General features: G+C 38.9%; 2 protein-coding genes across 6 annotated transcripts in view; one reads left to right on the forward strand and one right to left on the reverse strand.

The window, feature by feature from the left end:
• Window positions 1–7,765, reverse strand: part of TMEM60 (transmembrane protein 60) — a 19,839-nt gene extending 12,074 nt beyond the window's left edge. The window contains exon 1 of the mRNA XM_063448168.1: window positions 7,612–7,765. The gene's annotated coding sequence lies outside the window, so the exon portion shown is untranslated. The remainder of the gene's footprint in view (window positions 1–7,611) is intronic.
• PHTF2 (putative homeodomain transcription factor 2) overlaps window positions 1–16,823 on the forward strand; it is a 206,970-nt gene that overhangs the window by 10,409 nt on the left and 179,738 nt on the right. For 4 of the 5 annotated variants that reach the window (XM_063448163.1, XM_063448166.1, XM_063448162.1 and 1 more), the window contains exon 1: window positions 8,276–8,435. The exons of the other annotated variant lie outside the window; for it this stretch is intronic. The gene's annotated coding sequence lies outside the window, so the exon portion shown is untranslated. Of the gene's footprint in view, window positions 1–8,275; window positions 8,436–16,823 lie in introns of those variants that run through there. 5 annotated transcript variants of the gene reach the window in all.

Consider the following 16,823-nt stretch of genomic DNA (forward strand, 5'->3'; position numbering starts at 1 on the left):
TGTAATCCTCTGTTATATCTATGATTTTAATTTATTCCCTTGCTCTTCCAAGAGTTGATCTTCATATTATCTAGCATATCACTAAGATTGGAAGTGCATCTATTATTCTATTCTTTAGTCCGACTTTTTTTCTAAATATATCCCACCAACTTGCTACATCTCCAATTATATGTGATTTGGATCTTGCCTCAGCTATAAAAAAAAGTTTTTATTGAGATCTAAAATACAGAATAGAGAGGATAAATTCTCTACACCCGTGCTGTCTCTCTCTATTGAATAACAATTTTCCGTTTCTGCAGATGTATTCTGTGATAACATTATATGAAACAGTCTATGGGCCTGATAACACTTATGGATTTCTGGGCAACTCATCTGGTCTTATCCTGGCTAATTTTTCTCATTTTTACTCTTGTTTTTTTCCCATCCCAGACAAATTTTAAAAAAGAGGCATGTAACATTCGTAACCAAATTTCGTGACAGTTAAGAGGGATCATTCTCCATAAACAGAGCAATTTTGGTAAGATATAAGCCCTAAATATATGGATTCTGCCTGACCACGAGAATCCCAACCCCCTCCAATCCCGTAAGTTTTTATTGGTTTGTTTTAATAAGGGTAAGAAATTAGCTTCTATTAACTTTTACTTCTGATGTAATGGTTATACCCAAATATTTCAAACAATTTTTGTCCTTTGGAAATCCAAACATTTTTATAAGGAGATTAACTGATCGCTTACTCATGTTCTTGTCTATAACTACCGATTTGTCTAAATTTATTTTATAACCTGATACACTAGAGTACCTATTTATATCTTTTAAACACTTCCGAAATAGAGGTCTCTGGCTCTTCAAGGATCAGTAGTATATCATCCGCATAGATATTTAGTTTAACCTGTCCCCAACAGATCTCTATAGCTTGTAATTTTTTTTATTTTGTCTTATTTCAATGGCTACAGGTTCTAATAATACGTATAACAGTGGGGAGAGGGGGCATCCCTGCATTGTCCTGTTGTTAATGTTAAAAATTTGAGAGGTAAATTTAGATCCCATGACTTGCCTGTGGAGAGTCAGAGAGAGCAGATACCGCTTTTAGAATTGGACCTGTAAATCCAAATAGTTTGAATGTACCCTATCAAATGCCTTCTCTGCGTCTATTGATATGAGTGTGAGTGGGATCCTTTTGGTCTCTGTTGACTCCAAAATGTCTATTAATTTCCAAATATTGTCAACTGATAAAACCGACCTGATCGTTGTTAATGATATCGGGTATGAAAGATTTCAGTCGTTTCGCAAGAATCAACGAAAATATTTTGATGTCTGTGTTTAATTATAGATAGATATTTGCTCTCAATAATTATCATGTAATTAAAAACATTTGTGAGTTCTTCTTTTAATTGATCTTTCACAATTTTATAAAATTTATTCGTAAAGCCATCTGGGCCTGGGGCAGTTCGTTATTTAAGCTTATCTATTGCTTTTTTAACGTCCGTTTCTGATATAGGTTGGTTTATTGTTTCTAATTGGTCATGCAGAATTTTGGACATATTTATACTTTCAAAGTATTTTTACATTTCTTCATCACTACCAAATAAATCCTCTGGTAGGTTATATAGATCTCTATAGGACTTTTTTCAAATGCTCCGCCTATTTGTTTTGGGGCCATAATGTATGTATCTTTATCCCTACTTCTAGATATCACTTATTTTTTTCCTTTTTCAACTTACTAGTCATAACCGCTTCTGGCTTGTTGCCTTTTTGGTACCATTTAGATTGGAAATTGTTTTTAAGTTTTTGCTATTTTATTGGATAATTGCAAATTTATGTTCTGTTCTATTTCTGAGATGTTCTTTGCCATTTCTGTAGAAGGTGTTATTTTATTATGTTTCTTATATTCTTATATTCATTTAGGGCTATGTATAGCTCTGAAAGTGAGTGGGGGGCCTTATTTCTTTTTCATTCTAGCTGTCATCCCCATCAGATGGCCTCTAATTTTTCCAAGTAAAATAGTTCAGTTATAATTTTTTTTTTTATTGGTTCAGTATTATAGTTTTTATATATTATCGTTCAATCGCCAATCTTTACAAAATTTGTCAAAAGCGTCTTTGTAATCCAGTATGGTTGGGTTATGGTCTGACCATGTTATATCCTTTTTTTTTTTTTTTTAAACTATCTTTTTAACAAGGTATAGCATGGCCACATCCCCCAAAATAAGATCGATTCTAGAGTAGGAATTTAATGTTTTTGAATAACATGTAAAGTCCAACTCCAGTGGATGAAACGTTCTCCAAATATCGCCAAGATTATATTGAGCTATCAAATTTTGTAATCTGAAGTTCCTTTATTGATGTTTTTTCCATTATATTTCTTCCTATCTTTAAATGGGTCTATTACACAGTTGCAATCACCCATACTTAATAGCACCCCCTATTTGATATGATCAATTTTCTTCATAATCTTTGTTATAAAATTTTATAGTAGAATTATTAGGTGCATATATATTAGCTAAAGTAAAAAGTTTATTATTTATTTTGCACACCAGGATAATATATCTTACTTCCTTATCAAGATCTTGGTATTTAATGTTCCTGGATATATTTTTGGAGTTTGTGACTAAGTGGCTACTAAAAAAGACTAAACATACCCCACTTTCAATACCTTGGCTTGTCTACTTTTTCAAATGCTATGCCATTATGGGGGTAATTCTCATTCCTGGCTACCACACCGTCTCAAAGGTAACATTACTAATCTGGAAAATTTCAATTTGAAAATGGAATGTTCTATATTTGACCCTGTAACTTTCCAAAACAACATAAAACCTGTTAATGGGGGGTACTGTTTTACTCGTGACACATCGCTGATTACAAATATGTGCATTTTTTGCAGTAAAACCTAACAGTATTATGACATTCACAGTTAAAATGTCAGACGGAAATGCAAATTTAAAAAAAATCAAAAAAAAATCTTATTTTCTCACATTTTTTTTTTAATTTTATTCATAATAAAATTATGTTCCATATATGAATAGTTAATGATAAATTAAAGCCCTGTTTCTCCTGAACAAAATGATATATAATAAGTGTGGGTGCATATAATTTGAATAAGGGGAACTACTGGTGAACAGACATATAGCGCAAATTCTAGTTTTTGTTTACGTTTTGATCAGAACGTGCACTATTGACTCTGTCCTGAAGGGGTTAACTTGTGACTCTTCCCTCCCCCGCCCCCCCAAAAAACCCATCTCTCTAATTTCTTCACATCACCTGCTGTCTGCCATTTCTAAATGTATTTTTTATTCTGCTAGTGTATATACTTCCTCTTTATATTGTGTACATCGATAAATCATTCATCACAACTAATAAAAAAAATAATTAAATAAATCTGCAGATGCCTTTCCTTCCCCCTTCCTCTCTTTTTACTTTATTTCTTCCCTTTTTTCTTCCCTCCTGTTTCCTAGCAAAGCAGTTATTGATTATTTATATCTCTTTACTTAAAGTCAACCTTTTAAGGTCTTCTGCTGTATTAAAGCTTAAGGTCTTGCCTTCGTGCAGTATAAAGATCTTTGTGGGAAACCCCCACCAGTATTTTATATTCCTGGATCTGAGTTCTATTGTACTATCTGCAAAGGACTTCCTACTCTTTCTAGTATTTCATGACAGGTCCTGGTAGTCTTTTAAAGCTTCATACTCTTCTGAAAGAGTGATCTCAGGATCTGTAACTTGAGTTTAAAAGCGGAACAAACCAATATATATCTTGGGAGGTGGTCTGGTACGCCTTTTGGTTTGTTAACTCTGTGACACCTTTCCATCATAGGGCTTTTGATATCCCATCACACACACACACACACACACACACATACACATTTCCAATTCTGTTGTCTTTATTTGTTCTGACACACCTCTAATTCTTAGGTTGTTCCTCCTTGATCTGGCCTCCAGATCTAAAATTTTATTTTCCAGATCTGCTATTTTTCTTTCCAGAATGACTTCTTCCTGGTGGGAGTTACTCACTTGTTCGATCATCTCTAGTTTTTCTTCAATACTTTGGATCCTTGGTGTTAAAAAGGAAATGTCTCTCTTGATGTCCTGTGTATTTGCTTGCATTTCCACCTCATTTTCTCAAATTGTGTGTCTAGATGACTGAGTAATCGTTCATATAGGTTTTCTTCCTGTCCTGGGTTATCGTATGCCTCCATTTGTGTACTGCTAGTTTCTTCTATTGGATTAGTTATCTGGTGTGGCACATCTAAATTTGGTTATTCCCAGGCGGTTGGGGTGAGAAGAAAAACTTTTCAAGCCAACGTTCTTTTTCTCTCCCCCCTTTCTTCAGGTGTTTGCCATTTTGCGTCTTTTTGGTGGCCATATTTTCTTCTCATTTCCTCTCCCCTCCCCCCCCCCCCACCCAGGGGTTCCTTAGAATACTTTTGGGTAGTCTTAACACAGTCTCTTCTCTTTTTTCCAGAAAAAAAATTAGAAAGAAATGGGATCTGTGTGAAAATGGGTGTAAAGGGGAATAAACACCACCTCCACAAGGATCCCATGCACCAGGGGGGCACTCTAGCAACAGAAAAAAAAAAAGCAAAAATTCCCAAACTGATATTATTAGGGCTGCCAATCTTTTAGACAGTGACCTGTCTCCCTTTGGCACTTTTTCTGGTGCTAAGGTACTAAGTGGAGATTTACGAACACCCTAAGCATTAAAGGGCCAGGACTAATAAAGTATATATATATATATATATATATATATATATATATATATATATATATATATATATATATTGCAGAATTAGGTGTTTAGTAACTTTATCTCCTCACTTACTTAGGCATGGGAGTAGCCTTATAAGGCTAGTTCGGTATTTATTATTATTTGGAGTTAGTTTATTTTTGTGTTGATACTTTGTTACTTCAGATATTTAGTGGTCTCCCTCTGGTTACATTGCTCCATACCACTTGATGCTTTGGTGCCTATGTCTATCTCCAGTCAGCATTATATTCAGTTTTGCTTTTTTGTTTCTGTTGCTTTTCTTCCCCCCCCCCCCCCCCCTTCTCTCCCACTCTTGTGGTCATGGGTTCATACACTCTTTCCTTTCTTGTTATCGTTTCCTTTACCTCTCCCCTCCACCCTCCCTTACTTTTATTGTTTCCCTCCTTTCTTTTCTACTACTCCTTTTTCACTATAACCCACTTCACTACCTCAAATCTCTAAGGTCCCAGTCCCTTTCCTGTATATTACCAGTATAAGAATAGTTGTAGGAGGAATAACACTATGGGAGGTAACAGGAGAGGAAAAATAAATACAAATAAATACAAAAGGACTAAGTAATACCCAACAGGAAAAAACACAGAAGATCTCTATTCAGTAAATTTGCCCCCTCCCCCCAACCGTTATTAACCAGCTAAAGCCTCATATTATATCATATATGAGATACTTGCAAGGACAGGCATAAAGCAAAATAAAAATAGCCAAAGCTTCAACAAACAGGGAGGGACAGAGACTATTGTTTAGGAGATTTACCTCTGTCCCTTTTGCCATTATTTCTATTACATCAACTATACACTTAGCTTTAGACTGGCTTCAGTATATCTCCAGTGTACCTTATGCACGCATCATGAGGTGCTCAGCGTTCTTTTTTGTATTCCTGGGCTGCTTATCGTTTTGCTCCCTAGGGCACAGCTGCATTCAGACAGGACTTCTCACTTGAAATACTGTCTTTTCCCCTCCTCCAGCCCTGGGCAAGAGCTACCCCTTCTCCTCGACTCAAGCGTTTCCCAGCCGCACACCACAAGGACGCTGTCTACGTGCGCCTAAGTCATCGCACCTCCACCCCGGCTCAAGAGATCAACAGGGCTCTAGTCATTGACACCTAATTGGACCCATATAAGTTGTCAAACCGTTCCTATCTGAAATGATACATTACTTTGGGAGGGTGAAAGAGACACTCCTGGCACAATAACAACCACAGCAGTCTGTGGGGGTTTTGGTATTTGGAGTGTTGCTTTAAAGGACCACTATAGTGCCAGGAAGACACTTGTTTTCCTGGCACTATAGTGCCCTGAGGGTGCCCCCACTCTCAGGGTCCCCCTCCCGCCGGGCTCTGGGGAGAGTAAAGGGTTAAAACTTACCTTTATTCTAGCGCAGGGCGGGGAGCTCTCCTCCTCCTCTCCGCCTCCGATCCTCCCTTTCGGCTGAATGCGCGGCAAGAGCTGCGCGCGCATTCAGCCGGTCTCATAGGAAAGCATTTACAATGCTTTCCTATGGACGCTTGCGTGCTCTCACTGTGATTTTCACAGTGAGAATCACGCAAGCGCCTCTAGCGGCTGTCAGTGAGACAGCCACTAGAGGATTTGGAGGCTGGATTAACCCCATTATAAACATAGCAGTTTCTCTGAAACTGCTATGTTTATTAAAAAAAAGGGTTAATCCTAGAGGGACCTGGCACCCAGACCACTTCATTAAGCTGAAGTGGTCTGGGTGCCTAGAGTGGTCCTTTAACCCCTTAAGGACCAAACTTCTGGAATAAAAGGGAATCATGACATGTCACACATGTCATGTGTCCTTAAGGGGTTAAGCCAAATGGTTTGACACAAAACAAAACCACAAATTAAAAAGCCCTGAAATGGCCTTACATCTTCTGAATCTTCATAATGAGAAATTCCACTTCCGCAACACTCAGAATTTCATTCAATAGCAATTTTGTAATGCACCAAGAGCGGCAGTTATTGGGTGTTACCATATCCTGCTGTATCCCAGTGTTTACAATCTCTCTGCGCAAGCAGTGATCACATGTTGCATATTTAAAGGGACGCTATAGTGATGTAGTGGTTCTAGTGTCTATAGCCTGTCTCTGCAGATTTTTCTATGTAAACGCTGACTTTTCAGAGGAAAGGCAGAGTATACATTTGTGACTAGTAACACCTCTAGTGGCAGTCACTTAGACAGCCACTAGATGTGTTTCCTGTATCAATGCCTCTAGCATGTAAGCTCATTGAGCAGGGCCCTCAACCCCTCTGTTCCTGTGTGTCCAACTTGTCTGGTTACAACTACATGTCTGTTCGTCCACTCATTGTAAAGCGCTGCGGAATTTGACGGCGCTCTATGAATATCATCATAATAATAATGCATGGAAATGCTGAACGTTCCCCATGGCAATGTCTTGATTCAATGTATCTCTATGAAGAGATGCGGATTGGCGCAGCGTTCCATTTTGGTGCGCACGCACAATAGCCTCCCAAAGCTTTTCTGTGGTGAAAGCATTGGATTTGCAAAAATGATCAAGATGGATTATCTCAGACATGTAGGAGAAGCGCCTTGCATCCACTGCATTATTCAGCCTAGTCATATATCCCATAGCGTTTACTGCTTTCGATAGATGCAAGAAGCTGTCACTTTCTGAGCCCCCTGCTTTATAAACAATTCATAAAAAACCAAGAGAGCGGCTGCACCATGCCATTACAGTAAGCTGCGGTAGTTGTGATATTCATTAGTTCATTCCCTGATTCCCCCCGTGGCAGCACATGAATGCTGCATATTGTTGGGAAGCACTTTTCATGCACTGCCCACCAGCAGTAGAAGCCATGGTGTCTGTGCCAGCCGTGCTCGGAGATTGCAGCCACATACCCTGGGAGTGATTGGTGATCTAGGACACCATCCGGGGATCCATAGCCGCCCAGCAGCGCCTCGGCCGAACCCGCTGAGACCTACTGCGGACAGTCCGTCCATGGAGCGTCTATCAGACAGCAGCACCGCACACTTCCGGGTCCGTCCTGTCACTATTGGCCACCCGCTCTGTCCATCTCCTCATCTCCTCCAATCAGCGCGGCACATACGCCTCCTAACCTCACGTGACCCATGACGTAATGTAAAACAGAGACCATACACTATGTGGGCACAGAGCATTAAACACCGTCTTTGAAATGGTAGAAATAAGAAATGGCAAGTGATATCAACTATCATGTAGGGTTCACTAAGCACTTCTGTAAAGAGGTGCGTAGAAACTTCGTTTTCCCGTTAGTAACTGACCGTAGTAGAATGTTCGGGAGCTCGCTACATGCTGCCGCCATATTGGTTCCTGGCAAGTAATGTAGCGCTAGGCTTTGGTCACGCAAGCTTCCAGTTAGGTTAGTTCAGGCTAGAAGAAAAATCCCCCCAACCTAACCCAACCTGAAAAAAATAAATTTTAAAAAGTAAAAAAAAAAAATGGGGGCGGAGGGGGAGGAGTTAAACCCAAGCTCTATATTGATTGGTGGAGGTCTCTGTGATGTCATTGTTGGAATTGTTGCGGCGCGCACTAGTGCACAGCTGTCCGTTGGGCACGCGCGTTTGTTTTCCAGTAGGGGGGGTGGCGCGTGCGCGCGCTGTGAGCAAGCTGAGTTCATGTTCCGGTGAAATTCAAACCATCACCGTCCGGTCCCCGCGGGGGAGACTGCGGCTCCGGGCAGCAGGTAACGGGCGCTGCTGAGGGGCTTTTACGGTGTGTTGGCATGGAGAATGAGGGTGATAGTGACAAATGGGGATATAGCACCAGGTGTGCGAGAAGCACGGTGACCGGGAGACTCACAACAAAGACATGGCCGGCCCCTGGGGGGACAGCGGGCACCCATTACTGTCCCTGACTGTCACACATTACTGTCTTTGTCTGTATTACATTACTGTCTGTCACACATTACATTACTGTCCCTGACTGTCACACATTACTGTCTGTCTTTGTCACCCATTGCGGTCTGTCTGCCATTGCTGTCTGCCTGTCACCCATTGCTGTCTACCTGTCTGTCTCCTATTATTGTCACTGTCCCTTACACTCCTCCTGTTGCTGGGCTCCCTGCATGCTAGTTGTGACATTATATAATGCCCCTGGCTCTGTGGGTGCAATGTAATTTGTCAGTGCCCCTCCTTCTGGCAGTAAGAGGGTTAAGTATTTTCCTGGGTTTCGGTTGTAGCTGGTCCTCCCCATCCTTTATGTCATGCAGCCATATAATTAAAGACTCAGCCTGACGGATAACCACAGACTGCTCTCACATACATAGAGGAGATGTCAGAGTAAACACAGCCACATCATGTACCGGCGTGTTTCACACTCTTTTTGTTTGCCCTTTTATTGTTTCCTCTTGTCAATATTTGCAAAAAGCTGTTATTGCTCTGGATCTGTTTAACCTTTCCTCAGTTGGTGTCATTTAACTGACAATGTTTAATTGTTTGGGACACAGAATTATGTCCTTGCTTTTTTCTCCCATAAGCTCTTTCTGTATGTTGAGATATTGGAAATCTGCAGACACAGTTTGAAACTTAGGTTGTTGTAGCAAGTCAGCAGTCAGTGATTTTGCCATTTGTGAATAGTTGTACAGAACATGCTCTTATTAGTATGTATTTTCTGATGCATCCTGAGAGAGAGAGAAACAAAATACAGTTAACAGAGCTAAGCATGAATGCATTGCCTCCCAACAACCTGTATGCTCATGTTTACATTTTTTTTTTGTCTCTTTGCAATACAAAACAACATTTCGTCCTTAACCCCTTAAGGACTGAGCCAAATGTACATGTTGTGATCAAAACAAAACGTAAACAAAAACTTGAATTTGCGCTATATGTCTGTTCAGGCGTAATTCGCCTCTTTCATATTATGTGCACCCACACTTATTATATATAATTTTATTCAGGGAAACAGGGCTTTCATTTACCATCAAATATTTAGGTATAAAACATAATTTAATATGAATAAAATATTTAAAAAAATGGAAAAATATTTTTTGTAAAAAATAATTTGTTCTACGTGACATTCTAACTGTGAATGTCATAATACTGTTTGCTTTTACTGCAATAAAACATACATCATTGTATTCAGCGATGTATCACATGTAAAACAGTACCCCTATGTACTGGTTTTATGGTGTTTTGGGAAGTTACAGGGTCAAATATAGCATGTTACATTTTTCATTTTTTTTCACATTGAAATTGCCTTTGAGACCGTATGGTAGTCCAGGAATGAAAATTACCCCCATGATGGCATAGCATTTGCAAAAGTAGACAACCCAAGGTATTGCAAATGGGGTATGTCCAGTCTTTTTTAGTAACCACTTGGTCACAAACACTGGCCAAAGTTAGCGTTCATATTTGTTTTTGTGTGAAAAATGCAAAAAAACAATTTGAATGCCAATTTTGGCCAGTGTTTGTGACTAAGTGGCTACTAAAAAAGACTGGACATACCCCATTTGCAATACCTTGGGTTGAAACGCAAAACGCAAGCGTTATATTGACTCTTATAACTTTTGAAAACACCATAAACCTGTGCATGAGTGGTACTGTAATACTAAGTAGACCTTGCTGAATACAAATATTAGTGTTTCAAAACAGTAAAACGAATCACAACAATTATATCGTCCGTGTAAGTGCCATTTGTGTGTGAAAAATGCAAAAAAAATCACTTTCACTGACAATATTATAGTTGTAATACATTTTACTGTTTTGAAACACTAATATTTGTGTTCAGCGAAGTCTTCCGAGTAAAACAGTACCCCCATGTACAGGTTTTATGGTGTCTTGAAAAAGTTACAGGGTTAAATATAGTGCTAGCAAATTAGATTCCCTGGACTTTTGGCCTGGGTTGTCAGGCAGGTCCAGCAAATTGTAATTAATAAAATGACCTAATTATGTAAAATTATTACATAAATATATATATATATATATATATATATATATATATGTGATATATACGTATATACTTAAGTATATAGGTGTGTATTTTGAGATATATATATTAATTTTAAAATACAGTTAGAACAAAATTACACATATATATAATTTTTATTATAGATTTAGATAAATTAAATAAATATGTAAGTACGTAAAAATATATATGACTTTGTGTGTATATATATATATATATATATACACAAAGTCATATATATTTTTACGTACTTACATATTTATTTACCGTAATATTTTATCTAAATCTATAATAAAAAATATATATATCTATATAATCAATTTTATTCTACGTGTACTTTGATATATATATATATATTCATATTCAAATACACTTGGACAGTGTATGTGTGTGTGTATGTATATATATATATATAAATAAAATTAAATTTTACACTTTTAACTTTTATTTTGACTATTTACAGACAGCAAGGGGAGTACCTGTCATTACAGGCACTCCCCTTGCTGGTATTGCTACAGACGGCTATGCCATCCATGTGATCGTGAGGTCCTCGCAAGGACCTCGCAATCACATGGCCCAGGGGGGCCGAAACCGACGGAGGGGGACTCCCTGGGCTCCCAGGTAAGTACCCATACCGCAATCGCCGGTAAGTACCCTGGACGGCGGGGACGTGCTATGCCGCCCGCCGGCGTTTAGAGCTGGTTCCCTAAGGACAGCATAGCACGCCCGCCATCCTTAAGGGGTTAAAGGGACATTGTAGTCACTATAATACACTTCATCTCTTTGAATTGGTTATAGTGCCCTGGCACTGTCCGTCCATGCAGTGCTCCATGTTCTTGCAGTATGCCACAAAATAAGAGTCCCTGGCCACCCACAGTCCGGCCCCTTCTGTATCTGTAGCTAAGGCAAAGATTACACACTTCCTTGTTGTCATACCCATTCATACCGTCAGTTGGAGCTCTGACAGGCTAAAAGCAGTCAGCTGACATCCTCAGCCAATCACAGCTGCTCATTACTGCTCAGGCTTATACTTCCTTATTAGCCAAAGCAGCACAGAGGGGATTGACTGCCCGGGACTCTTGTTTAGCATTAAAACATTAAAAACTGTTTAATGCTGAACGAAATGATGGTACCAGGGGACTCCAGACACTATAACCAGTTTAATGAGATGAGGCAGATACAGTGCCTACGGTGTCCCTTTTAATAACTAAAGGACAAAGGTAAGTTCAAGTTCTGAATCAAGTCAAAACCAAAACATTGTGCTGTTTGTTCCACCATAATCGAAGGGTTGCTCTGTAAGAGCTCCTTTATATTTTATATATTGTTTTTTTAAAGGACAGGAAGGGCTTTCTTTTAATATCCTATTTGTTTACCTATGTGAATAATATGGTAACTATGAGGGTAAAATGCATATTTACACATTTCCACTTAAAATAATGTTTTACACATGCAATACAACAAAGTAAAAAATAACCAAAAATAGCTTCATAAATCAGTCCAGAATATTAAATGCCTAATACGTCTAGGAGCTAAACAAAGTTTTTGGTAGCTAATGTTATACCCCCCACCTACCCTTTTAATGCTATAACGGTCATACCCCCTTGCCCTATACTTACACTAACCATATACCTACCCTAAATTTACCTTTAACCTAAAAGGGACACTATAGTGTTATGATTACAAACCTATATTTCTAACACTATAGTGCTGGAGTAGCAGTTTAGGTTCTGACCCTCACGCAGAGTGAAGTTAAAAGGTTATAAATGCACTTTTTTCTATCACTGCACTGGTCTCCCTGCAGCTGCCCCTTCTTCCATGGGTGACATTATCATTATTGTTATAATTATGATCGCCATTTATATAGCGCTAACAGATTCCGTAGTGCTTTACAATATTATAAGAGGGGGGAACTATAAATAGGACACTCACAAAAAAACTTACAGGAACAATAGGTTGAAGAGGATATTGCACATGCGCAGCAAAACAATGTGCCAATCAGCATTTAGTGGTTCTGGCGTCTATAGTGTTTCTTAAGAAACACTATAGACGCCATACACTCTACCATACACTCTCAAAGGCAACATAACCAATCTGGCAAATTTCAATGTCAAAAAAATGAAATGCAAGCCTTATATGTGACTCTCTAACTTTCCAAAACACCATAAAACCTGTACATGGGGGGGTACTGTTTTTCTCGGGAGACTTCACTAAACACAAATATTAGTGTTTTAAAATGGTAAAATAAATATTACAACAATAATATAGACCATAAAAGTGCCGTTCGTTTGTAAAAAAAAATGCGAAAAACGTCACTTTTACTTAAAATAAATAATTTATAATACAATTTACCAGTTTGAAACACTAATATTTGAGTTCAGCGAAGTCTCCCGAGTAAAACAGTACCCCCTATGTACAGGTTTTATGGTGTCTGAGAGAGTTACAGGGTCAAATATAGTGCTTGCGAATTAAATTCTCTGCACTTTCTCCCTGTGTTGTCAGGCATGTCAATCAAATTTTAATTAATCAAATCACATAATTATGTTAAAAGATTATTTAAATATACACGTAGAATTTTAATATATATGCATTTATAGGTATTTAAATTCTACGTGTATACTAATGTAATTATATGTATTTATCTCTCTCTATCTATATCTATATCTATATATGCGGTTATTTGTATTTTATAGATATATATAGAATGTAATTCTAAGTGTATTTTGTTACCGATATATATATATATTAATAACAAAATACAGTTAGAATGAAATTACATATGCATATATAATTTATATTAAATTTTGTTTCAATATTTTATTTATTTTATTATTTTAATTATACGTAATTATATATAATCTATATATAAATCTATTATATATATAATATACATACATATTATCTATATATGTAACTTCATTCTAAGTGTATTTTAATATTAATATATATACTAATATTAATATTAAAATACACTTTGTATGACGTTACATATATATAATATGTATATATATATATATATGTGTATATGTGTGTATATATATATATATATATATATAAATATTTTAAGTTTTTTTTTTTTGTTACTTCCCACCAGCAGGGGGACTGTCTGACATTTCAGACAGCCCCCCTGCTGGCAGATACATAGCCAGCTATAGGGGGCCATGTGATCGTTCTTTGAGAGCGATCACATGGCCTCCGGGGGCCTCATTTGCCGGAGGGGGGCTGCCTGGGCTGTCAGGCAGCCCCCCAGAAGAGGATCGCGGCGGAGGTGAGTACACCTCTCCTCCAGGGGCTCAAAGCCGTTACAGCGTTCCATGCCGTCGCAACGGCTTTAAAGCCCATTTAATGCGGGACGGCATGGAACGCCGTAACGGCGTTAAGGGGTTAAAGGAGCACTTAAGTCACCACAACAACCTTACCATAATTAAAGGGAAACTCCAGTGCCAGGAAAACAATCTGTTTTCCTGGCACTGGAGGTACCCTCTCCCTCTCACCCCCCAATCCCCGGTTACTGAAGGGGTAAAAACCCCTTCAGTCACTTACCTGAGGCAGCGGCGATGTCCCTCGTCTCTGCCTCCTCCTCCGTGCCGCTCCTCCTTCTGATTCCGTCGGCTGGCGGGCGAGACTGATCCCGCCCACCGGCCGAGGAGACCTAATGCGCATAATGGGTATGACATCCTTTAATGTCATTAACATCATATTTTAATGTTAATAACTGCAATTTCCACAAAAAAATAAACTGTAAACCTCAAGCTATGGTATAGAATTAATCTTGCTTAATTGTAGAATTCTTTAGTTTTGCAAGTTAGCCTTCTCAAAGATCATTTTTGGAAATGAATGGGATAGTGACACTTCCAGACACTCTTCTTCCAAATCTGAATTGAGAAAGCTAGTTATTTGCTAGGCTTCAGACATACTGTTGATCCTTTTGGCCGAAAAGTTTCAGTTTTGTTTCATTGCACCCCACAGAAAGGAATCCTAAAACGTCTGTCACTTATTTATATGATTTTGAGCATATTGATGCAGACTTTTATTGTGCTTTTGGGTCAGTAGTGGTGTACATCTTGGGGGTGTAGTGGAATACTGATATGGAAACCAGCGTTAAGTACATGTCTTGCTGTAGGTCTTTTGAAGTCACTCAGTGGTTTTTCACTACCTGCCTTCTCAGAAACCTGGTTGCAGCCATTGATAGTTTCCTTTTTCTGCTCCGTTCTGGTAGTGTAACCACTGTTCCTTAAACTTAGAACTTACAAACTATGCTTCCAACTGTATCTCTAAGAACATTCCAACTGTCTGTTCCTTGTTAGTTAAGGACGATGATCTCTTCTCTTAACTTTGTGGACAATTATTTTGACTCGGCCATATTTCTAACATGCAGTCAAACGTGACACTCAACACACCCCTAGCCAGGTCAGGTATTGTCAGGTGTACAAGTTGATCCAGCACGCAGCACTATGTCACACCTAGGACTAAGGATAACGTATAACCGGACCTTAGAATGGCCGGACTTAACATCTCCAAGAATAGTCCAAATACTTGCCGAGGTCAGGGACAAGAATCAGACACAAAGATGAGGGGAAAGCCAAACGTCAAGGATACCAGATGTCAGGGAAGTCAAAAGAAAGCCAAAGTCAAATACCAGAAAATCAAAATCAGGAACGCACTCTCGGATAACCATAGGCATGAAACCACGACAGGGTTTAAATACCCCTCCTGTGGATTTGATTGGCTGTAACCGGCCTTTGACCCTAAAGGCAATTACCAGGTTTTCATGTGCATGATTGCTGCTCGGCACAAGTTTTCCTGTCAGGACGGTAATGTTGCTCGGCAAAACGTTTCCTGTCAGGACAGTAAATGCCATTAACCACATTTTTATGTGCAGATGAATACGTGACAGGTATTTCAATTGTTCCAGCTCAAGCACACCTGATGCAACTAAAAAAAGCACTTGATTAATTGCATCAGGTGTGCTTGAGACAACACCTGTTTTGCATATTTGTGCTGTTGATGGATTCTGTTAATGGGGTTGAATCATTTTGAGACTGGAGAAGTCATTATAAGTTGCACTTTTAGTTGAATTTGGTGAAAAATTTGAAACATTGTTGAGCGATTTAAAAAGCTTTTGTTTAGTTCATTGTAAATAGCTGAAAGTCTGTACATTTTGACATAAACCTGATTTTCAATGGGGATTATATATATATATAATAAAATCAAAATACATATATATGTAAGTGCATTTTGAGATATATATACCGTATATACTCGAGTATAAGACGAGTTTTTCAGCACATTTTTTGTGCTGAAAAACACTCACTCGTCTTATACTCGAGTCAGTTGTCTGTATTATGGCAATTTTCATTGCCATAATACAGACAAGGACCGGGGCTGTCAGGAAGCTGTAACTTACCTTCACCGCAGCTCCTGTCAGCTCCCTTCTCTCTCCTCCGTCCGTGCAGCTCCCAGGTCAGCTTCCTCTGCAACTCTCGCGAGAGCCGCGGGGTCAGAGCGTTGCCACGGGTTACCGTGGCAACGCTCCGCGCGGCCGCGAGAGTTGCAGAGGAAGCTGACCTGGGAGCTGCACGAACGGAGGAGAGAGAAGGGAGCTGACAGGAGCTGCGGTGAAGGTAAGTTACAGCTTCCTGACAGCCCATCCACTGGACCACCAGGGAGTGAGAGCCCCCCTCCCTGGCCAGCTAACAAGCAGGGAGGGGGGACGAAAAAATAAATTAAAAAAATAATAAATAAAAAATAATAATAATAATAAAACAAATAATAACATTACAAAAATATATATATTACAATAATAATAATTAATAAAATGCCCACCCCCACCAATGCTCTGCACTCACACACACACACACACTGCATTCATACACACACTCATACACACACTGCACTGCATTCATTATATACACACTGCATTCATACACACACTCATACACACACTGCACTGCATTCATTATATACACACTGCATTCATACACACACTGCATACACACTGCATTCATACACACACTGCATACACACTGCATTCACACTGCACTCATACACACACTGCACTGCATTCATTATATACACACACTGCATATACACACTGCATTCATACATACACACACTGCATTCACACTGCACTCATACACACACTGCACTGCATTCATTATATACACACTGC

Source organism: Pelobates fuscus, chromosome 3, assembly GCF_036172605.1.
Source record: "Pelobates fuscus isolate aPelFus1 chromosome 3, aPelFus1.pri, whole genome shotgun sequence".
NCBI classification, from domain to species: domain Eukaryota; kingdom Metazoa; phylum Chordata; class Amphibia; order Anura; family Pelobatidae; genus Pelobates; species Pelobates fuscus.